At 41.0% G+C, this 25,287-nt stretch overlaps 1 long non-coding RNA gene and 1 pseudogene across 2 annotated transcripts in view; one reads left to right on the top strand and one right to left on the bottom strand.

The window, feature by feature from the left end:
• The window catches only part of LOC114896774, a 115,119-nt gene extending 104,677 nt beyond the window's left edge, over positions 1-10,442 (bottom strand). Inside the window, exon 1 of the long non-coding RNA XR_003793918.1 lies at positions 10,167-10,442. This is a non-coding gene — a long non-coding RNA (uncharacterized LOC114896774). The remainder of the gene's footprint in view (positions 1-10,166) is intronic.
• A 4,060-nt stretch (positions 10,443-14,502) lies between these two features.
• Positions 14,503-25,287, top strand: part of LOC114896561 — a 37,256-nt pseudogene continuing 26,471 nt past the window's right edge. The window contains exon 1 of the transcript XR_003793831.1: positions 14,503-14,652. The product of XR_003793831.1 is annotated as an endonuclease V pseudogene (transcript). The remainder of the gene's footprint in view (positions 14,653-25,287) is intronic.

The raw sequence follows: 25,287 nt of genomic DNA, 5'->3' as shown, positions 1-25,287 counted from the left end.
TGGTAAGAAGCAGTGCGCTGCAGTGAGAACCCATTGTTTGTGGATCGGGGTCCCCAAACAAGCCTCATTTTCTGAGTTCAGGAAAACCAGAAAAGTTGATACAACTTTGCTGTTCGCCTGGCTGAATTGCCTGACTGATTTTGCTTGCTCTGGTGTTGGTGTTATGGTTGTTGCTGTTACTGCTGTCAGATGGGGAAAGAAGGCAGAATCTTAGAGACAGGGGCAGACGTTCCAGAGCATGGACATCTGAGATGTTTTATGTGGAAGTGCTTTGAAATGGTCAATGTGTTTTTGGTATTTAAAGTACTATTAAACTATTTTAGAATCCTTTTGTTAATTTCTCCTTGGACTTCCCTCTGTATTTGTGTCCTCCTTCTTACTCACTCCTCCTCTCCCTTCCTTTCTTCCTTTTGATTCTTCCTTCTTTTCTTCAAGCTTCCTTCCCAGCTATACAGCAAAATCACACTTTTTGCCAATATCCACCATCTATTTGTGTAAAGTTTCATCTTGGTCTAAATCTTCTCTTGTGCTGGTGGAGCCAGGGGAAAAATCAGTGGACTCTAGTTATCTCTGAATGTGCTAGGAAACTACCAATCCCTGGGGTCCTGAATTCTTATCTTTCTGATGATCTCTTCACCCCTGTTATCTAGGGGTGAAGAGATCCTACACTTTCTTCCAATATGACCTTTTCAAAATTTTAAGCCAAAATCGGAACCTGCACTCACGAGTCACTGTCAGAGTAGTGAGGAGGCTGTTCATGTCTGCTGTCTCCACACCCTCTTCCAGCGAGAAGACCTGGGAAGGGAGTGAACTACCAACCATCGTGATGCTCTGGAAGCTTTGCAAGGGGAGAAATTACAAAAAGGGGTGGGGAGGTTCAAGGGAGCAAGTGGCTCTGAACTAAGGGAGGATGACTTCAGAGGGCGGAAAAACAGTCCCTATCTCTCTAGAGGGTCTGCCTTCCCACTGCAGTCTGGGAAATTTATCCAGGGTGAGATGCCTGACCCCCAGGGGGATGTACTATAAATCAAGAACTTTGTTCTCCTTTATTAGCAAAGAGAAATCTCAACTGACCAATCCTGTCTGCCCTAGTCTACTGTCTCTAGTAATACTTCAGCCCCCTGGTTCCCTTAGGTTTACTCACCTGTCCTCACTCAGTGTGGCTGATCTCTACCTCTCTGTGTGACATTTACTAGCCCTCAGCTTAAAAATAAACTCCCTCTTCTATGAGGTACAGACCCCCTCACCTAACACACTGAGCCTTCCCCCATGTCACACTGACCCTTATCATGTGAGGACCCTTGCCCTCATGTCACACTGGCTCTACCCCCATGTCATCCTCTCCTTATGTCACACTGTCCCCATCCCATGTCATCTTTCTCTATCCCCAAGATACCACTGACCTCTCCCTGAATATTTGCAGAGCCAGTCAGAGACAGGCAGGGTATGCTTAGCACAGACCTCCCTTGGAATGAAGTCAAAGGGATACAGAGTAGAATGTACCAGTCAGCATTTGCTACACAGCAAATTTCCTCAAAACTTAGTGGCTTAAAACAGCAGTCAATTATTTGCTCACAATTCTTTGGGTTGCCAACTTGGGATGGACTCAGCTGCGCAGCTCTCCTGCCCTCAGCAGGGCTTAGTCATGCATCTGTGATCAGCTGACAGTCAATGGTCCCATGAACACACCTGGTGGTTGGCTGGTCGTTGGCTGGAGCGATGGGTGTAACTGGGCCACATGTCTATCATCATCCAACAGACTAGCTCAAGATCATTTATATGATGGTAGTTGACAGTGCTCCCAACATCAGCAAAATGCTAAGTCCCAATGCCCAGCACTTTTTAAGCCTCTGCATATGTCATATTTGCTAATGTCCATTGACCAAATCAAGTTGCATGGCCAACCCAGATTCACAGGGCCACTTACTCCACTCTAGTCCCTGTGTATCCTAACTTCTTTTTAAAAATTGGCTGTAATCTTTGGCTTTTATCCCTCTTAGTTTGGCCTCCCCCGCCACACCTGAGCATCTCCCATCAGTACCCCACAGGCACCTATTTCTGCCCTGATCTGAATACCTTCTCCTAGGCTCCTTGTCAAAAGCCCCTTGACTTCCTTCCTCAAAGGTCATCTATGCATGCCCTGCCTAATGAGCAAGGACTGGCTCCTCCCCCTATCATTTGGTTAAACAGTGGCCCTGACTCTTTTTAATGTATTCCTCTGATTGGCTGTGAGTCCTTGGCTATTCTTTCTGAGTTCATAGCCACAAGAAAGTCTTCCCATTCATCCTTTGATCTGGCTACAACCCTAACTACCCTGAGGAAGACTGCTTCTCTGCTCTCCATTGTGCTAATCCCTGTCTGGTACCCACTGAGCTCCACTTGTTCAGACTGGATTTTAAGAGCCCCTTCGATTCCAATTTGAGTCTACTCCTCCAATCCCCAAACTGTTTCCTGGAGCATTATTTTTCTCTCTTCTCTACTATGAACTATCTACTCTAGGCCAGCCAGTTTCTTTAGTATTCTTCACTTTGACCATTACCATACATGTGCACTTTCATTCTTTGGATCATTGTATAGACATATCTGGGGGCACCTACGCTACCCACTCCTCGTCAGGGAGTCTGTCCCTGCCCACAACCCTTGCTGAGTGGCTCAAGATTAGATGTCAAAAGGCCAGAAACTGGATCCTTAGAGATCCCCTTGGATCAATGTAGCTCTACCTCGGTGCCCAACCCTAGTTCTGCCTAATTTCAGTCTGACACTTCCACGCTCACAGCTCATCCTATCAGACCCTCACATACTTCTGGATGGTCTCAAACTTAAGAAGCTCCATTTACCTGGTTCATAACCTTGACTTCCTTAAGGATAGGATTTATATCTGATTCAGCTCTGTGTCTCCATATCCTAGCATAATGCCTGGCCCCACACAGATTTTACACACACACACACACACAACTTTTTTAGATGAATGAGTGAATACCATCTGCTTATCTCTTGACTTAAAACTCTCAACAATCTGCAACACTGACCTGACTGACTCCAGGGAATCTAAGCTCCCTGGCTTGACTTAGGTCACTTCCCTGTGACTTATAGTGGGAATGGCATTCCCAGATCATGGTCTTTGATCATACCAAGGGTGAGGTACTGGATATCATTGACATGAGATGTAATCTTTTTTTCTTTTAACAGCTTAATTGAAGCATAATGACATACAATAACTATACATATTTCAAGTGTACAATTTGGTAAATTAATGAGCATATTCCCAAAAGACTCCTTACGTCCCTTTGTAATACCCTCTTCCTTCCCTCTCACCCACCACCTTGGCAACTACTAATCTGCTTTCTGTCACTGTAGGTTAACTTACATTTTCTAGAATTTTAGATAAATAAATCATACAGTATGTTCTCTTTTTTAATCTGGCCACTTTCACTCAGCATAATTTATTTGAGATTCATACATGTTGCTGTATGACTCTAGAGTTCATTTATTTTCACTGCTGAGTAACATTCCATTGTATCTGTATACCAAATTTGTTTATTTATTTACCCATTAATGGACATTTGGGTTGTTTCCAGTTTTGGGCTGCTACAAATAAAACTTCTATGAAATCACTATATACATGGGTCTTTATGTAGACATATGTTTCCTTTTCTCTTGGGTAGATAACTAAAGGTGAAATAGCTGGATTATATATAGTAGGTAATGGTTTAATTTTGAAAGAAATGGCCACATTATTTTCCAAAGTATTTTACATTCTCATCAGAAGTGTATGAGAGTTCCAGTTCCTCTGTATCTTCACAAACACTTGATGCACTCAATCTTTAAAATTTTTTTTAAAAATTGATATAATTGATAAACAACATTGTATTAGTTTTAAGTGTACAGTGTGCTGAGTCTTTTAATTTCAGCTATCCTCATAACTGTGAAATAGTGTTTTAAATTTTGGTTTTAACTTGCATTTCCCTAGTGACTAATGATGTTAAACATCTTTTCATGTGCTTGTCATTCATGTATACTCTTTGATAGTGCCTGTTCAAATCCATTTAAAAATTGGATTCTTTCCTTATAATTGAGATGTGAAGGTTTTTAAAAATATCTTCTAGATGGGAGTCCTTTAATACTTCCAGAAGCTGGAGAAATGGACTCCTACAGGTCCATCCACATACCTCTTCCCTAGATCTGCTTCTCAATTTTCTAACCTTTCTCCTTCCAAACTCTGAAGCAAGCAGCCACACTATTCATCACTGATATGAGTCCCATATATATTTTTTCAGACTACTTTTCTTTCTACACAAAGTAGATGACTAGGTGTACCACAAATCTCTTCCTATTGAAAGAGTTTCCTTTCACTACTGTCTTCTAGGGCCATGTTTGAATGGGGTTATAGTGTAACAGTCCATTTCTGACTTTACCACATATGAAGCTGACCCATCTGTGTACCAAGCACAGGTTTTTTCTCTTCCAAGAGCTGGTCATAAGGGAATCTTCCTGCCTGCCCCCCGAAACAACCATATGTGTAAACTGAGGAAGGGGCAACAATGCCGTAGTAGTGGGTGACACAGGAATCTGAGCCATCTACTTATGCAGCTTACTTGTCGTCTGGCCCTGCTCAGGACCAATCCTAGATATATCACTTCTGTCTTACTGGACTTCTGCTGGGGCTCACATGACTATGACTTAGTGGATCTGACAGAACACACCTTACAATTAATAGTTCTGGCTGCATGGTTACTGGATATTCCAAGATCAGGTACTCTGTCTCTACCAGGGCACAGCAGCACATCAGGGACTATTTTTTGAATGGTCGCTGCTGTAGATGGCATGACATTGTTCCAGAACTCTACAGTTTACATGGTGATTCTCTTATTAGGGCTTGCTGAAAGCGCCACAAAATTTCTTCTCCCACCACAGATACCTCTAATAGGTCTGCTAGGCAGTATGGCCCAAGTAGCAGTGCTCCTTGTGCCATAGTCTGAGACTTCTTCAGAGCTTTTCCTCTGGACCCCACTCAAAGCTGGCAGACTTCCATGTCACCCAGGAAATGGTTAAATGCAATATTTCCAAGAGTTGAATATGCTGACTCCAGAACCCCAAAAGCCCACTGGTCACTATGCTTCTTCTTAGTGCTGGGACACCTGGCATGTCCCATTCCACTAGACAGTGAGGTGGAGAACCTCTGAATCTTCTTAGGATATATCTTTTACCCTCTAGAGCACATGTTTCTTGCCAAGGCCTCTAACATTCTTGACACTGCTTAATCACCTGCTCTGATTAACCTGATGTAGTAGTTATCTGCTGCTCTCTTTGAAATTACATAGCAGCTTAAAACAGTAAATGTTTATTATCTCACAGTTTTTGTAGGTCAGGAATTCAGGAGTTGTATACCTGAGTGACCCTGGCTCAGGGTCTCCCATGAGGACAGGCAAGATGCTGTCCAAGGCTGCAGTCATCTGAAGGCTTGACTGGGCTAGAGGATCTGCTTTTATGATGGCTTAAATGGCTTTTGGCAGGAGGCCTCAGTTCCTTTCCACATGAACCTCTCTGTAGAGCTACTTCAGTGTCCTTATCACATGGTACCTGACTTCCCTAATAGCAAGTGACCCAAGAGAGAGCAAGGAATGAAGCTGTAATGTCTCAGAAGTCACACATCATCACTTCTGCACTACTCAATTTGTTAGAAGCAAGTCACTCAGTCCAATCCACACTCAAGGGGAGAGAAATTAAGCTCCACCTCTTGAAGGAAGAAATACCAAAGGATTTGTGGGCACACTTGAAAATCACCACACATGATATCACCAATATAGTGGATCACTGTGATGATATGCAGAATGTCCAGGCAGTCCAGGTTCCTTAGGGCTTAATCATGACCAAAGGCAACAGAATTAACCCTGGTCAAGACTGTAAGTGTCTGTGTTATTCACACGCATCTGTTCCCTCTCCTTGATAGGAATGGAAATGAAGGCATCTGCTAATCAACATAAGGTACCTGAGGCCATATTAATGTGTTCCAGCAGAGATATTATTGATACATCCGGCATAGCAACTGCAATTAGGGCAACTTTGGTTGAGTTTCGTATTCCCCAGGATCAGACATTTTTGTCAGGGCAAGACTGGGGAATTAAATGGGGATAAATGAGCATTATCACCCTACATTCTTTAGGTCTTAAAGGGTAGCACTAATCTGTGCCATTTCCCCCAAGATGTGATATTATTTTTAATTTACTATCTTGGTAAGGGAGCAAATGTTTCAGATATTCCACTTGGTCTTCCCCACTAATATAGCTTTTATCCCACAGTACAAGTGATCAGTGTGGAAGTTCTGGAAGTCACCAAATACATCTATTCCAATTACACATTGGGGAGTCAGAGAAATGACCTTTTCTACCCTAGTTTTCTCCATAGCATTTATCACCATCTAACCTAACATATATCATACTTATTCATTTTTATTGTCTATCTTCCCAATGGATATAATTTCTGCAAGGGCAGGCATTTTTGTCTTTTTTTAAACTTACTTCTTTCCTGTGCCTACATAGTGCCTAACATGTCACAGAAACTTTATAGTTCTAGCACATAGCAGGTGGTCAGTAAATATTTGCTGAGTGAAAGAATTAGTAGTGACCGACTCTCAATATAAGTTTATTTTTCTTATTCTTATAGTTGCCCCTAAGATTTTTCCATCTCTCCCAGCAAGAATGAATTCAAATGTGAAGTGGTCACTCTGGAGCAAATTAGGGAAGGCTTCCACAAGAGGATCAGAGATGACCCTTGGCCCTTCAAGTGTTCTGTGGGATAGTACATGTATTGGTAATGGGCTGAGAGGTAGAAGACAGGCCACGAAGGACACCAAGTTTCTCAGTACCTTCTATATCTCTCCTCCCCCAGTGTGAGTTGAAGTATACATATTTAATCTCCCATGTTTTCCAGTGGTAATTATTGTTGTTTTGAGCCTCTTAGAATGGAATTGCTTGGTTTTAAAGCATTGAATTATTCATAAAACATTGGGGCTTCCCTGGTGGCACAGTGGTTGAGAGTCTGCCTGCCGATGCAGGGGACACGGGTTCATGCCCCAGTCCGGGAAGATCCCACATGCCGCGGAGCGGCTGGGCCCGTGAGCTATGGCCGCTGAGCCTGCGTGTCCGGAGCTTGTGCTCCGCAACAGGAGAGGCCACAACAGTGGCCAGTTGGCTGCTCCTGAGTTGCATCATTTGTAATAAACTGGTAATAGCAAGTAATAAACTGGTAATAGCAAGTAAACTATTTTGGAGTTCTGTGAGCTGTTCTATCAAATTATGGAACCTGAAGAGGCAGGTCATGGGAACACCCAATTTATAGCCTGTCGATCAGAAGTACAGGTGGCCTGGGACTTGAGATGGTTGTCTGAAGTGGGGGCAGTCTTGTAGGAATGAGTCCTTAACCTATGGGGTCTGCACTAACTGGTAGCTAGTGTCAGAACTGAATTGTGGAACACCTAGTTGGTGTCTGGAGAGTTTGAAAATTGGTTGGTGTGAGGAAAAACCCCACACATTTGGTGTCAGAAGTGTTGTCAGTAAAAAAAATAGCTCACCAGGCTTTTATGATTTCCATATGCTAGAATATGAATCGGGTTTGCCAAATCCATATGAAAAAACATACATGTAGGCTCTAGTCTACTGGGTAGATCGGACAAGACTCAGCTGACTCACAGATAACATGGAAATAGATCAAACAAATAGCATGTGTTTGAAAGGAACACTTTAGTTAGACAAGGAGTGGGGATTTTTTGACAATCGTTTTGAATGTGAGTTAGAGTGTAGGTTTGCGTGGGTGAGTGTGTGGGTGTATATACATCTGTGGGTGTCAGAAAGAGACAGCCAGAGATAGATGGCTGCAGTTCCTTAGCTAGTAAAACGACTATAATAGTAAGATAAATTTAAAGGCATAGAGCTTCATAGAGCCCTTTAAAATAGTTTTAGACACATGATGTCTACAGACAGGCTTATTTAAAATACCAATTGCTTCCCACAAAGACTCTAAATAACCCCCTCCTTACACAATACCAGGCAATTTTCATTTACCACTTACTTGAAATTTGGTAATTATCACAAATGAAACCCTATCTTACATTCCTGAGAGTCAAAACTTTTTAAAAATGGGGAAATTGAGATACTTTGGCTGCACTTCTTATCTAAAAAGTGACCTTCAGCTGTTCATAGACCAAGAAATGACAGCAAATAACTTGCCACAGAAAAAGGAGCTAAATGGGTAATAGGATAAGAAGAATTTTATTTACAGCTATAACAAGATAATTTCTGATATACTTATCTACATGCAGTAAATAGGCAATACAAAGATGTAAAAAGATAGGGAATTGGCAATGTAATTGCTTACCTTGTTTTACCTGGGAGAATAATGATGATGGTGAAGTAAAGTCTATGCACAGAGGTTTTACTTAACAAGAAATTCACAGATTTTTCACTGTTTTGGGCAATTCCATGATTGCATCTCTAGACCCTGGCAAGTGTGAATTCATGGGCAAGTCCAGAGCCCACAAAAGGTACTAAGAATATCATTTGAAACTAAATGAAATAATCCCAGAATGACAGAGATGATGGATCAGTAGGCACAGGGTAGGTAGTCATTCAATATGCAACTCCCATATTTGAGCCTCTATGATGTGCCTCCCTGCTGTGCTTGCTTCTAGAATTACAACCTCCATCTGCCAGTCAAGGAACTTAGCCCTTGAATTATAGTTAAGGAAGCTGATAAGCACTGTTTTTGCCAGGTCAATGGAGGAAACAATTCTTTTTTTAAAAAATAAATTTATTTATTTATTTGTTTTTATTTTTGGCTGTATTGGGTCTTCGTTGCTGCACGCGGGCTTTCTCTAGTTGCAGTGAGCGGGGCTACTCTTCATTGTGGTGCGCGGGCTTCTCATTGTCATGGCTTCTCTTGTTGCAGAGTGCAGGCTCTAGGTGCGTGAGCTTCAGTAGTTGTGGCACATGGGCTCTAGAGCGCAGGCTCACTAGTTGTGGTGCACGGGCTTAGTTGCTCCGGCACGTGGGATCTTCCCGGGCCAGGGATCGAACCTGTGTCTGCTGCATTGGCAGGCGGATTCTTAACCACTGTACCACCAGGGAAGCCCCGGAAACAATTATTAATTCTTCATTCACCAACAGTGATTTTTTTTTTCCAAAATAGAAATACCTTTTTCTAATTATAAAAATAATAGGGACTTCCTATTATTCGAACTACGGGTTCGAATACTCGGAGCAACTAAGCCTCCCGTGAGCCACAACTACTGAGCCTGTGCTCTAGAACCCGCGAGTCACAACTACTGAGCCCGCGTGCCACAACTACTGAAGCCTGCGTGCCTAGAGCCCATGCTCCACAACAAGAGAAGCCACCGCAATGAGAAGCACACGTGCCGCAGTAAAGAGTAGCTCCCGCTCGCCGCAACTAGAGAAAGCCCACGTGCATCAACAAAGACCCAACACAGCCAAAAATAAATAAGAAATAAAAATAAATAAATTAAAAGATATATTTTAAAAAATACACGCTCATTATAAAAAATTCAGATACAAGAGAAAAGCATCATTCAATGAGTTAAGGAGAATTCATTTAAAGCCATTAGATACAGGAGTATAAAGGGTCTGTGCTTCATCTCACATTCCCTTTTTGTAAACTAACTTCTCCACTCCTTGCCATACATTGCTTTTCATGATTAACTGGTGGAGAGGAAGTGATACAATGTACTTGCCTAGCAGAGCAATATGTCCATATACCATTATTGGTTCTCACATACTGTAAACATAATATACGTTTTTTTCATAAGTTATTTTAGGCCTGGAAATATCCAAAACTATATCTGCCTCTTATTCACATTAATATCACTCCTGCACTCACAAGAAGGGAGCTCTCACCTGTCTCTGCTCTAAAGTCCTGATTCTTTACCTTTATAGCTAGGAAGTCAAATCCCATGTAACCAGTCTGAGAATGATTAGTGGTGGCTTTGAGCCTCCACGACGTTTGGAATTTTTGATGTGGAGGATGAACAAGATACATAGAATGTGTGAGCCTTGTGTAAGTCAGGACAAGATAGGCTAATGTTGCAGTTACCCAATTAATCTGAAATCCCAGTGGCTTAACACAAGAAAGGTTTAATTCTTGCTCTTGCTACATACCCATTACAGATGGGGAGGCCATCTTATTCAAGGACAATGTTGATGGAGTTTCTGCCATCCTGTGGCTACAACAGCTCCTTGGTCACTGCAGCAGGGATAGAGAGAGAGGAGAATCTCAGATGGGTTTTTCACTACCTCTGCCCAGAAGGACCGCCTGCGGCTTCTGCTCACATTTCATTGGCCACAGCTAATCACATGGCCTTCCTAACTTCAAAGCTGAGGAATTTGGGGAACAGACGGAATGATTAGTTAAAGCTGTCTCTCCCTGAAACCTAAGTATGCTTTTTTTTTTTTTTTTTTGCGGTACGTGGGCCTCCCACTGCTGTGGTCTCTCAACCACTGCGCCACCAAGGAAGCCCCTAAGTATGCATTTCTGACACAGGCTGACATCATCCAAAATCAGATAAGTGATATTATTTACTTATGTTAATTTTTTACTCCTTTGACATGAATATTTGAGTGTGAAAAGAATGTAAAGAAGAATATAGTATACCTTACACATAAACAGTTTTTTATACATAATTACTGTATATATAATAGATTTTTATTTTCCATAACAGGTATTCGAGAAGGAGGAAGATGATTGTGAAAGAGAACACATTACCAAACCCTCATTTTTAACCACTAATTCCAATTTGGGTTGACTAAAAGCAGCAACAGGCTTGGATTTGTCAGGGTAGACTAATTTCTGTAACAATTAGTTATCTCTGGTCTTTGGAATTCTGGGTACTTTTTTTCTTTTGTATACTTGAATTTTATAGTTTTTCTATAATCTCACTGGTTAAGACAATAGAATTTATTAATTGCTTATGTGACAGTTCTGTGTACATATTTGATGAGTGGCCTTCCATAAGGCGATTCAGGGAACTGGGCTCCTCCTTCCTGAGACTGACGTCTTCCAGGGTTTTAGAGTCCTCTGCAGGTTCCCCTGCCTCAGACAGACAAAGGAAGAGAACAGCTGGGAGGATCAGGGGCCAGGCTTGGAAACAGCATATATCATTTCCACCCACATTCTGTTGGCTGGAACTCATGATCACACTTCCCCCAAAGGGTTCCTGGGAAATGTAGTCCAGCTGTGTGCACAGGAGGAAAAGAAAACAGGTTTGGTGACTGTCTCTACCACAATGTCCCTAACATGACCTAAGTAAATAAAAGAGGAATCTGAACAGAGTTGGGTATGTCTGAGGAAAAGAGCATTATTTCTATTGCCTTGTTCTTATTTCCTTCATTTATACTTATATATTGCTTCTGTGCAAGTTCTTCCTTTTATTTTCTTTTAAAATGAGATTTTAAGAATACCCCACTTTGGGCTTCCCTGGTGGCGCAGTGGTTGAGAGTCCGCCTGCCGATGCAGGGGACACGGGTTTGTGCCCCGGTCCGGGAAGATCCCACATGCCGCGGAGCGGCTGGGCCCGTGAGCCATGGCCGCTGAGCCTGCACATCCGGAGCCTGTGCTCCGCAACGGGAGAGGCCACAACGGTGAGAGGCCCGCGTACTGAAAAAAAAAAAAAAAAAAAGAATACCCCACTTTCTTGAGAGTATACAGAAATGAACATGATGCCACTCACCTGGTTGGAATGTAAATTGAAAGAACTTTACTTAAGGGAAATTTGTCTATATGAATCAAAAATCTTAAGAGTATAGCCAACAATTCTACTTCTAGAATTTTATCCTAAGGAAATAAACAGGTAATATAAACAGATGCATGTACAAGTATATTTATCATTGTATTGCTAATAATGAGGAAACACTTTCGTGAGATACACGTCCAGCAACTGAAGGTAAATTAATAATGTTACTTCTAGGGCTTCCCTGGTGACACAGTGGTTAAGAATCCGCCTACCAATGCAGGGGACACGAGCTCGATCCCTGGTCCGGGAAGATCCCACATGCCGTGGAGCAACTAAGCCCGTGCGCCACAACTACTGAGCCTGTGTTCTAGAGCCCGTGAGCCACAACCACTGAGCCTGTGTGCCTAGAGCCCGTGCTCTGCAACAAGAGAAGCCACGGCAATGAGAAGCCTGCGCAACGTGGCGAAGAGTAGCCCCCCACAACTAGAGAAAGCACGTGCGTGGCAACGAAGACCCAACGCAGCCAAAAAATAAATAAATAAATAATAATAATAATAATGTTACTTCTAATAAAATATCATATGGTCGTGAACAATGCCATGGATGTCTATTCAGTAATGCTGAACAATGTTCCTTATACATTAAGTAAAAACATCAGTTTACAAATCTCTATGTCTAGAACATTCCCATTTTTATTTTAAGAAAGATTATATACATAATATATATCAAATCAAAATCAAAATGGGAATATTCTAGACATGGAAAGTTTGTAAACTGATATTTCACATATACTTTTTTTTTTGCGGTATGCGGGCCTCTTACTGTTTTGGCCTCTCCCGTTGCGGAGCACAGGCTCTGGACGCGCAGGCACAGTGGCCATGGCTCACAGGCCCAGCCACTCCGCAGCATGTGGGATCTTCCTGGACCGGGGCACGAACCCGTGTCCCCTGCACCGGCAGGCGGACTCTCAACCACTGTGCCACCTGGGAAGCCCTACATATACTATTTTTTATTTACCTGTTTTTAAAATTTTTTCTATGTAAACAAGTGATATTTTTCTAAAAAAAGAAATTTATTTTTTTATTTTAAAGCAAAAAACGTAAACCCCTAATGTTTAAAGCAAAAACACAGAGTTTTAATCCATAGGCATCTCAAAGAAAAAACAAAACAAAATACCACCTGGCTACCCACACTGGCTCTGTCTTCCAGGCAGCCCCCTTGCCTGAGCACCTGAAGGAGCCCCAGACATCATGGTGGGGGTGGTGGGGAGGTGGGGGGAGCCAAGTTCCCGGTAGGCCCTCGTCTCAGCGCCTGGCTTAAGCTAACTGTGGAGTCCATACATAGCTGCTGCTCTTCATTCCTCACCTCCCTCACCCTGACAATGGTCTGCTTTCTTTCCTCTGAGTAGGAAACCTGCAGAGGCAGCTGGCTTGTGATATTTTGTGTAGGCATGTGAGTTATATGCAAAGATACGAAGAATCGTTTCTCAAATGGCACAAGTCAAGAATATTTGTCTCCAGTTTGTTACACCTAAAAGAGAGCACATGCTTCTGATATTTCTCTTACTTAATTCATTTCAGAATAAGTCAAGCTGCTGTCAGAAGAGGTTCAGCTTTTCAAGTTCATATTCATTTTTGGAGTTATCCATGCATGCATGCTTACAAAAGTTAAATTATTTTCAAAGAAATTCCACCACAATTGAATTCAAAGTAAGTGAAGAGCCAGAACATGATAATTTTATCCAAGAATCAACATCGTTTACAGTTCAAATAATGTAATATGGATTTATAACAGCCCAATGATGAAAACATTTTTAATTGCTTTCAGTATTAAGAATAGTGATTTTATGACCTGTAGACTTCACTCAGCAAAATCATATATCTCTGTCACTTACACATACAAACACACATCCCAAATTTTATTAATATCTGTTAAAATTATAGCAGCTATATTCATTTAAAAATTAATTCAAAGTAGTATACTTTTAAAAAAGATAACACCTACACTCAAAAATCAAAGCCAGTCTTGCTTTTCTATTAAAGACCAACTTTTATTCAATAAGTATACTCTCTTCCAAAAATTATGAAACTCACAAAAAAAAAGCAGAACACACCAAGATGTCACTTTGTTTGCTGAATTATAATTACAATTAGCCTATACTAGCCTAGGCTGTTTTTTGGTTTTCGGAAGCAGGTTGAAAAAGAGGAAATACTGATAATTGTATGTACTCATTCTGATTTTACTGCTTAGCAGTAAGTTAAGAAATCTCTTTCCTAACAGAGAAGGATAAGATGTTAATTATCATAATCACTCAGGATTTTAATAGGAGGTAGAAGGGAATTATTCCCTGAGGGGTAAGGAAATAAAGTGTCAGTGCTGAGGTGAAAAGGCCGGGAAACAGACTAGTGGCAGGACCCTTTGCCTCCTTCAAGATTTTCTGCAAGACTCTAGCTAGTATTGCCATAAGTAACTCCCTTTCTAAGGTACAGCTTTTGCTACCACAAAGGACAACAGGATCAACATAAAAGGTTGTGTTCTGGGGGAGGCCTTGCGCTTATACCTCAATGTTACTGCTCCTCTGGAGGATCTTGTCTGTCTCCCCTTATTGGCTACTCCCTTTGAGCACCAGCTGTAAATGCTGATCATTCGCTCCTGACTCACCATTCCCAGCATCTCACTTCCTCAGCTGGACCATCATTAAAAAGACCTTGGTCTGTCTGGATAGTCCCTCCTCACTCTGGGTCACTGACTGGCTGCCAGTGGGCATGGCGATTTTCCACTGCCGAGCTCAGACAATGTGTGAGGAGGGTCCACTGTACTGGGCAGAAAGAATACTAAACAGCTCACTGATTTCACCTGAGAGCTATCCTGCGATGCTGTTGGGACCAGCTGAAGGGACTAGTGCAATTATAAAGGTAAGTAAGTGTACAGCTTGTTCTCTGATAACCAGAGATCGGATAGTAAGAAATAAAAGAGTAAAATGTGGCAACTCAAGCTTATTGCCTTGAATCTCTTTGACAAAGAAGCTGCATAATGCTTTCTTACGATCCCCACTCATTTTCCTACTCACCCATATCAGTCATCCTCCCTTCCATACAACACTTAGCTTTTTGCTTACTACCCTGTTTCTCCCACCTACCAATCAGCGAACCCATTTACATGCCCTTGAACCCTTTTACTGTTACATCATGCATCAGGGTATTCTGTGGAATATCTTTCTGTATGTGTAGGCATTTGTTTCCTTTCACCTCTAGAACATGATTTTCTTTAGTTGAACAGGTTCTTTGGTTAACCTGTGTGGCTATATTGTTTCATGACATAATGTGTAGGTGTGTGCACCTCTACTGAGCAGAAGGTTAAATCCTGATGATGGTTTAAATCAACCGTCTATATATAAAAGTGCAAACTGTATGTTTGTAGGTATGTGCATACCAAGAGGTATAAACTCTTGTGTTTATCTGGGTATCTGTGTTTAGGTACCTGGGTTGTGTTTATGTATGTTTAAGTTCACATCTGTATTCATCTGTATGTGTGTCTTAAGGCACAGCCAATAGCTTCCTATAAAGTATGACCATCTGCCTCCAAATTTCCCTATCTAGCAGTGCTATCCTCCTGGGTTTTTTAAATTTTTATTTTTATTGTGGTAAAATACATGCAACATAAAATTTATCATTTTAACCAATTTTAAGTGTATAATTCGGAGGCATTAATTACATTCACAATGTTGGACAATCACCACTATCTGTTTCCAAAATTTTCATCACCCAAAATGAAACTCTGTATTCATTAAGCAGTTAACTCCCTGTTCCCCTTCTCTCAACCCCTGGTACCCTCTAATCTACTTTCTATCTCTATGAATTTGCCTATTCTAGATATTTCATATAAGTGGAATCATAAAATAATTGTCCTTCTTATGTCTGGCTTATTTCACTTAGCATAAGGTTTTCAAGGTTCATCCTTGTTGGAGCATATATCAGAACTTTATTCCTTTATGTGGCTGAATAATATTCCATTACATGTATATACCACATTTTATTTCTGTTTATCTGTAATGGACACTTGGGTTGTTTCTACCTTTTGGCTACTGTGAATAATTCTGAAATTAGCATTTGCATACGAGTATCTGTTCAAGTTTCTGTTTTTAATTCTTTTGGGTATATAACTATGAGTTGAATTTGCTAGGTCATATAGTAATTTTATGTTTAGCTTTTTGAAGAACCACCAAACTGTTTCCTTGTTGGCTGCACCATTTTACATTACCATCAGTAATGGATGAGGAATCCAATTTCTCTACATCCTTGCCAACATTTGTTATTTTCCTCCTCCTCCTCCCCCTCCTCCTTACTCCCCACCCCTCCCCCCACCTCCTTCTTCTTCTTCTTCGATAATAACCACGCTAATGGGCTTGAGGTGGTATCTCATTGTGATTTAGACTTGCACTTCTTTAATGATTAGTGATGTTGAGCATCTTTTCATGTGCCTATTGGCCATCTGTATATCTCTGGAGAAATGTCTATTCAAGTCCTTTGCCCAGTTTTTAATTGGGCTGTTTGTTTTTGAGTTAGAGGAATTCTTTATATATTCCGGATATTAATTCTTTATCATATACATGATTTGCAAATATATTCTCCCAGTCTTTAGGCTGACTTCTCACTTTCTTGATAATCTCCTTTGAGGCACAAAAGTTTTTAATTTTGATAAAATCCAATTTATCTATTTTTTTCTTTTGTTGCTCATGCTTTTGGTGTCATATCTAAGAATCTATTGCCAAATCCAAGGTCACGAAGATATTCTACTATGTTTTCTCGCAAGATATTTATGTTTTCAGCTCTTATATTTATGTCACTGATTCATTTTGAGTTAATTTTTGTATATTGTGTGAGGTGGGGGTCCAACTTCATTATTTTGCATGTGGAACTATCCCAGAACTATTTACTGAAGAGACTGCTCTTTTCCCATTAAATGGACTTGGCACCCTTGTCAAATACTGACTGTAGATGTGTGGGTTTATTTCTGAACTATCAATCCTATTTATTGATTTTTTTTGTCTATCTTTATGTCAGAATCACACTGTTTTGATTACTGTGGGCTTGTAGTAAGTTTTGAAATCAGAAGATGTGGGTCTTCTGACTTTGTTCTTTTTAAAATTGTTTTGGTTCTTCAGGGCCCCTTGCAATTCTATATGAAATTTAAGATTGGCTTTTCCAGTTCTGCAAAAAGGGCCGTTGGAGTTTTGATAGAGATTTTGTTGAATCTGTAGATTGCTTTGAGTATGACTGCCATCCTCACAACGTTAAGTCTTGCCACCCATGAACATGGGATATCTTTTCATTTATTTACGTCTTTAATTTCTTTCAGCAATGTTTTGTAGTTTTCAGTGTATAAGTCTTTCACCTTTTTGGTTAATATTCCTAGGTATTTTTTTACCCTCTCCTTTTAATTGACTTGAAATCCTCCACCGCAATTACTAGACTATAATGTGCCCATAGTGCCTAAAATAGTGCCTAGTACATAGCAGACATCGAGCAAATGCTAATTGAATAAAAGAATCTCTAAAATCATAGGCTCTTAGAACTTTGAGGAAACACTCATACCAATTCTATTCTTCTAAAGATGAGGTAACAATGTTCAGAGAAGATAACAATTCTGTTTGGATTGCACCAAACAGCAGTTAGCTAGTGGTAGAACCAGAAGTTCACATCTCCTAAGATTTTCCTGTGGATCAAAATGTAGTCATTATAAGCCAAGATTCTGTCTGCTGGAGTAAATAAATGAGTGTGTTTATAAACTTGGATGTTTGTCTTTGGGTATGGAGATTTTTTCAGTATCTGGTTTTGTATACATTTAAATGAACCTTAAGTCTCATTTAGGATTCAAACAAATCTTGGGATACACAAGAGGATTGGTATACTTACAAAAGTAGGCAATATGTACACAAAGGTGTACATATTTCAGCAAATTCAAATGGATAATTTAAATGGATTATCTGGAGATATGTATCTATGAGGGCATCATATATGGGAGTTTCCAGGAGTGTCATTTTGGAAATAAATTTAGCCCATTAGATCTTTCCTCACTGGCAGCAGATGACCCTCCACTAGGCTTTACCTCCTAAAGAACTAATTTCATTATAGAATTACTTCCATTAAGAGAAAGACTGGAGAAAAGAGAAAAGAACTGTGTCCTTGTTTACAAACTGGGACATTCCTTAATGTGCTTTTTTAAAAAAATAATTGCTTATTGGGTTCTTTTTTGCTCCCTCCCAAGGTAAGGGTCAATCAGCCTGGGACAGAGGTTTAGTGTTGCTTTATTTTGGCCCTTTTTCATAGCTGGTTAGTCCCTCTGTCGTTCTCTTCCTTTTCCTGACATAGGCGTCTCCCAGGACCTCTCAAAGATGGTCAGTAATCATCAGTCTAGTAATTGTCTCTGAGTCAATGGTGGGAGATCAGCAACTCTCTGACTCTGGAATTTGGGAGCTGTATAGGAGAATTCCTAATTGCCTACCCAATATCCCCCTCACGTCCCTTACTTCCGCAATTTTGTTGTGGGCAATAACGTGCTTAGGAAAAACAAAACAAAACAAAACCCAAAAAAATACAGCACCCTACATTTCCCATTCTCCTTTCAGCTAGAGATTGTCATTAGCCCAGCTCTGGACAATCAGGCATAAGGAAAAATTTTTGCATGGGGCTTTCAGGAAAGATCTTTAAAATGGAGTTGATAGTTGACAAATGCCTTTTGCCCTTTGCACTCTGCCTCTTCCCAGCTGGTTTCTAGATGTATGATGAAGGTGTAGTAGCCCTCATAACTATGGCAACCATGAGGGAAAGGTTAAGATGTCACAGAGATATCAACACTGACATCACTGTGCTGCTCAACCAAGGCCCACTACCACCTACCTCTTGTTTCACACACAAAAAAACCCTATTTAGTTTAAACCACTGTTTTCTGGGTCTCTTAACCAGCAGCCCAATTTAATTCTTAATTGATAAAAGCTTAAAAAGCTCAATGAGATAACCTGAGTCAGTGGACTCCTATGTATTTTGTTGGCAAATTAGAGAGACTTACAGTGAACATTGTGGAGGAATTCGAGGTAGCCAAGATAATGGTGGTGGCGTAAATCTAAATCTCCCAACATACTGCCCTCCCCTGTAAAAACACACAATCACACACACACACAGAGAACAAGAGATCAAATAAAATGACATAAAACCCATGTCTTCAGCATAACTAGAAAACAGAGAAGGTCCAAATTTCAAATTAACTGTAAATAGAAAAACAAACATTAAATCCCAGAAAGCTGCCTTCCATACTGCTGATGAATCCTCTCAGGTAAATGAAGTCAGTTTGGGAAAAACCATGGTGGTGGACTTAGGATTGATTTAAAACTACCAGAAAGAGAAAGTCTGCATCTAAGTAGAGCACTTACTACATGGAAGGCACTTAACTGTGTGTGCAGGGTGCAAGGAGACAGTCTTGGAAAAATAAAGCTTCCAAGTGAAAAGGGTCCAAAGGAAAAAGGTCTAGAGGGTTCCTCTGGAAATCATGAAGGGTGGGGGGGAAAAATTGAGGGGGGAACTAAGGAACCTGTCAGACCCTCTCTCCCTCCAAAATGGAGGTAAGCCCAATCCCTACCCCTATTATTTCTTTTCCACAAGAAAAAACCATACAAACAAACAAATAAAATTTTAAAAAGAAAAAAGAAATCATACTTTGCTACACTGACAGAAGAGGGCACTCTTGATCTAGGAATCTTACAACCCCAAACCTCCAGCTCTGTCCATAGAAATGCAGATTAGTCTCCATTTAATTACTGAAATAGGAAAGATCCAGTTCAACTGATGCAAATTTCTGCCCCCAATAATGGCAGAGTACAATAGAAGAAAACTCCCTAACTGTAACACAACTCTCTAAACTGAATTATATATCCTCAAACAAGCTTTTGAGAATAATGAAAAACACACTTTGAATGACAAATTCAAAAGCTAAGTACAGAAATGGTCACACACAAAAAAAAAACTAGGAAGAAATAAAATGAGAGTTGATTAAACTCAGGAAAGAAATAGAAGAAACAATAAAATAAACATTATACTGCATTACCTGTAAGATTTTAGATAATATGTACTAAGACATTTAAAATACATACATACATATCCATGCCATCCTTCAAGTTACAGTCAAATGATTTCTTCACCATGTAGCTTTTCAGAATTTATCCTAACTGGATCTGATCTTTGAGGCATGCAATAAATAGTGTCTGCAATTATTGCTATTATCACCATTATTGGCAATGACTGGTTGAAGACAGCACGGGAGGGGAGAGAATCCCAAATAAAATGTGTAGAGCAAAAAATTATAGTTTGTCATACTCTGTGTCCACCTAGGCCAATGACTTGACTTTATGGATGAGGAGACTGAGATTCAGGGAGGTAACATGGTGGTCAAAGGAGAAAGCCTTCCTTTCCTTTTCTCACCTCTTTTCTTCCTCATGCTTCAAAAGACAATTCCTTTCTCAATCCAGCCTTCAGCACCCTCCAGATGCTATGACTCCCCTCTTAGCATGATCTCCTTTATACTCACCCTCCCCTTTTCCTCTAATACATTCCCCCAGACAGAAGCTCTGTCTAAGTCACTCTCATTCTAAAATGCAAATAAACCAAACCACCTTCCCCTGACTCTGTCATCTCTGATTTTCCTCTTATCATTAAACTTCCGAAAGTGCGTTGTACTAGCTGTCCTCTTTTCCTCCCTGCTCATTCCTAAAACTCTTGCTGTTTCTCTCTCCATTCTCTCTGAAAACTCCTTGTTCAGAAACTGTTGGCTACCATCTTTAAATACCTTTACCCCTTGTCTTCTTGGAGCCACAATCTTTTTCCTCCAGTCAGTTCCGCAGCTCCTTATTCTCGTGTTCTGGCTTATCTTCTTCCCTCTTCAATGTAGGTATTCCACCAAAGTTTTCCACTACTTTCTTTTTCTGCGCTCATAGCTGCAAACTGCAATATACACAACCAGACACATCTGCTTCTTGGGTGTCTCTCTAGACATCAGAGAGGCACCCCTGGGTGCCACCCCTGGGTTTCAGGAGGCACCTGGAGCTCAACATGTCTAAAACTGAATTCCACACCCTCTTTTCAATTCTGTACCTCCTCCCAACCTCCAACCCAGCTTCAAATGGTCCTTGATACCATCCTTTCCTTTATCTTCTGTCCCAAATCATTCATAAATTCAACTCAAAGCATTTATTGAGTACTTAGTATATGCAGGCACTGGCCATGGGACTGGGAGATCAACAAGACTCACTTTCTACACTCTACTTACAGACTCAATGAAAAGTCCTGTCCAATCACTGCATACAACTCTCCTTCCATTCCACTGTCAATCCTTTTCATTCCCACTGTCACCCTCCAAGTTCAAGTCAGCATTACCTCTTTCCTAGGCTAATAAATCAGCCTTTTATAGATTTGTCTGAAGCTAGCCTGGTCAAATGAAGTTGATCTCTTTTCTCCTTGCACATTTTGTAGTTTAACACATATGTCCCTGTTTCTATGTTTCTCTCTACCTGGAATACCCTCCTCTGATCTCCCCATGCTATACTTTACCTGTCCTTTAAGGCCCATCTCAAATGCCAGTCTTCTTTGATGTTTTCCCTGACTTCCCAGGCCAGGAATATGTCTTCTTTCTCTGAATTCATGCAGACTTATCCTCTACGCCTATGCTTTACCAGCCATCCCTCCTGTCCAAGCTGGTTGCTCCACAAATCATGATTAGAATATAGAAACCAGTTTTATGTGACAGGAAAGTGGCTCAGTGATTGACTTCAAGAGAGATTATTCCATCATCAGTTAATTTGTATAACTTTTTTCCTGGAGATTTGATAAACTAAACTCCTGAAGAAGCTGAATATGCTAGGGTTACTTAATTTTGGTTGGTGCTTCAAAGGAAATAATACATGACTTCAAGGAAGTCACATGAGTTCTTGGGACCTTGGCTTCATTACCTAGAAAATATCAATAGAAAGTTGTACTGAATGACCTTTAGTTTCTGAAGATTCTAGTTTTCTAGATCTAACATTGTATAATTAAGGTCTCTAGGAGATCTGACAGGGTGATTTTGTCTATTAATAGACTAATCCAATACCCATTTCCATCCCCTCTCCTTTCCTTGCCTTCTCTATAGAAGTTGGAAGAGCCAGATATCCTCTTTGCCAGCCTTTCTTACAGCTAGAAGTGGCCATGTGATATAGCTCTAACCAATGAGATGTAAGCAGAACTCTATTAAAGGTAATTCTGGGAAGCCATTGCTTTCCAGATGAAAGAGAAAGGCACAGTTGACATCACTCCTGTGGAAGGCAGACTTCTCAGATGGCCTCCTGATATACATGCCCTGTATAATCCCTTCCCTTGGAGTATGGGCAGAATCAAGAGATATTGCCCCCATGATTAGGTTACTAATAAGTTGGCTTTGAGTCAATCAAAGGGAGATTATCCTGTGTGGGCCTGACATAATCAGATGAATCTTTCAAAAGAGAGACAATTTCCTGTTGGCCTCTTAGAGGAAAGCAAACAGCCATGTTGTGAACTGCCTTGGAGCAGCCTCCAGAAGCTGAAGACCTCAGCCCTAGGAAATGCATTCTACCAACAACCAGTGAGCTTGAAAGAGGACCCTAAGCCTCAGATGACATGCAGTCCCAGTTGATACCTTGATTGCAGCCTGGTGATTTCTCGAGCAGAAAACTCAGTTAACCAGTGACCAGACTCCTGACATATAGAAGTTGCAAGATAAATTGGTGTTAAGTTGCTATGTTTGTGGTAATTTGTTACACAGCAATAGAAAACGAAAGCAACCTCTTTCCACTTAATCTCAAAGGTTGGGCACTTAGGGCTTCCCAGGTGGTGCAGTGGTTGAGAGTCCGCCTGCCGATGCAGGGGACACGGGTTCGTGTCCCGGTCCGGGAAGATCCCACATGCCACGGAGCAGCTGGGCCCGTGAGCCATGGCCGCTGAGCCTGTGCGTCCGGAGCCTGTGCTCCGCAACAGGAGAAGCCACAACAGTGAGAGGCCTGCGTACTGCAAAAAAAAAAAAAAAGAACTATCTTGTGATCATAAAGGAAAGACCAAGTGAATCACAGAGCCCCTGACCCTGACCACTTGCACCTCTAAACCACAGTCAGCAGCTGCTTTTCTCCAAAAATTTTTTTACACCAGAAAAAGAAACGTCTATTTATACAAGCCAATACAAGTTAGCTAGCTTTTCTTTTACTTGTAGTTGATATTTCCACCTGATAAAGCAGACTTCCAAAACCAGCATGAGTATATTCTTATTTATTCACTGGCAAACACTTATAAGGAATCTATAATGTTCCAGAGAGGAAAAAGAGAAACACCAGAAATAAAAAAATCTTTGCCTTCTATAGGCTCATAGCCTAGTGTAGGGGGAGAGGTGGTGGGGAACAAGGTGGGGAAGTCAGGATACAATTAAAATACAGAATGGTTAGGCTATGATAAGTAGAAGCAGAAGGTCTTAGGGAAGCTCAAAGAAGGGACGCCTAGTGTAGACTTTAGGGCTGTCCAGGAGGGGAGGGCTGGTTCCGGAGGTTTAAGATGAGGAGCAGAATTATGAGGGATGAGTATGAGTCTCACTCAAGAGCAGTAGAGGAGGGAAGTTCTGGCACAGAGAGTGGAGGTCAATCAGTCAAATAATTGACAATCACCAAAATAGCTAACGTGAGGCTGAGGAATGTGCCAGATGCTACAGGGAAACAGAGACCTAGAGCACTTGGTACCCGCCCCAGGTTCTTATAATCATCCTGCATCACCCCCACCCCCTTCAATAGAGCAGAATAAGTGCTCTCCCTTGTCACGAAGGGAAATGCAAACGGCACCTGCCACTCTGTCCTGAGGCCTGCTCCCCGGATTAGTGCCTTTGGAAGCTGCCCCAGATGTAAGCACATCCAGAGAGAGGCTTACCCAAGGGAGAATCTAGGTCAAGGTCCTTTAAGAATGTGCTGTGCATAGGGAATTCAAGAAAAGAGAAGTGGATTTGACAGAGAAGATAAGCCCTTCAGTTTTTGAAGTAGAATCTTGGGGCCTACAGGCTCTGTCAAACCATGTTAACTCTCCTCCTGACTTACGGTTCTTATAGCCTAGGATTTCACTTGGAAATTAGAAAGCTTCTGTAAATCTCCTTTAAACAAGTAAAAGAACAAATATGTCGAAATAATAAAATGTGAATTCTGAAATAGGACCTAGAGAAAAACACTGGAGGTAAAAGGACTAAGGCAGAGACTGTTGCAGGAAGTCGAGAGCAACAACAGAACGAGTCTTATTTCATTCACTGACCTATTTTATCATATTTGAGAAGCAAAGAGCGTTTTGAATGCTAAAAAACAAGAGGTAACTTAGGAGCAGGAACTACATGTTCTTCTCATTTCAGAAGACGTCCTACCCAGCCTCCCCTTGTTTTTCCAGGATGCTGGGAACCTTCCCTTGTAGCAGCAGGTAAGGAGCTCGCCTGAGGCCTAGGAGGGTTTTTTTCCAGTCTTTTAAAATGTCAGATTTATTGAGTTTTAATATATAATACAGTAAAATTTACCCTTTTTTGGTGTACAGTTTGATGAGGTTTGGCAAATGTGTATAGTAGTATAACTACACCACAAGGAAGACGTAGGACCCTTCCGTCACCCCACAAAGTCCCCTCCTGCCCCTCTGTAGTCAACACCTCCACCTCTAGGAAACTACTGACAATTTCTATCCTTATAGTTTTGCCTTTTCCAGAATGTCATATAAATGGAATCATACAGTATATAGTCTTGTGTGTCAGGCTTCTTGCAATTAACATAATGCAAAGCCAGTTTTTAAAAGCTTTAATGTTGTCTGCCAAGGTCATCTTTCCTTGTGAGCCAAGGCTAAGTGGGTGAGCATCAATGTTCATGCTCATCTTAACAGATTCACTGGAGTATGACTGTAGAACCTATATCAAACCTGCTGAATACCAAGCATTTTCTCTTTGTAATCTATTCTGATGTGCTGGTTCAAGCTACACTTTTATGGTGCAAACAGTAATAGCGGTACAGTGAATTTATACATGAATATCTCTGTTTATTAGCATTTAGAAATGCATAATTGCATTTTAATCACTCAAGAGCATTTACAGGCCTATGCTACTGCCCTCAAGGGCCTTGCAGAGATAATTTAAAAGATAGCATATACTTAAATTATAGACTTTCATTGCTACAAAGAGTTTAAGGGATCATCTAGTCATAGCATCACAGATTTTCACAGTTGGCAGTGACCTTCACACCCGCCTATCATCTTAGATTTGAATTTCCTCCAGGGGTGGCAAACTCCAAGAGCAGACGAGTAATGTAAATGTATGAAACTAGCCAGGAGAGACTGATGGGGCCTGAGGCAAATTGGAGAGAGCATGGTAGTACCCACAGTCACTCAAATTCAATTTAAAAACAAACACTGAAAAAACAGTAAGTACATATATCTGGGCTTGCTTTAGTCCTTGGGTGGTCACATTGCAGTCTCTTCTATAATAGCCTTCCC

Source organism: Monodon monoceros, unplaced genomic scaffold, assembly GCF_005190385.1.
Source record: "Monodon monoceros isolate NGI ecotype Baffin Bay Population unplaced genomic scaffold, NGI_Narwhal_1 Super_Scaffold_16, whole genome shotgun sequence".
Taxonomy (NCBI): domain Eukaryota; kingdom Metazoa; phylum Chordata; class Mammalia; order Artiodactyla; family Monodontidae; genus Monodon; species Monodon monoceros.
This window is presented reverse-complemented; position numbering and strand designations above follow the sequence as displayed.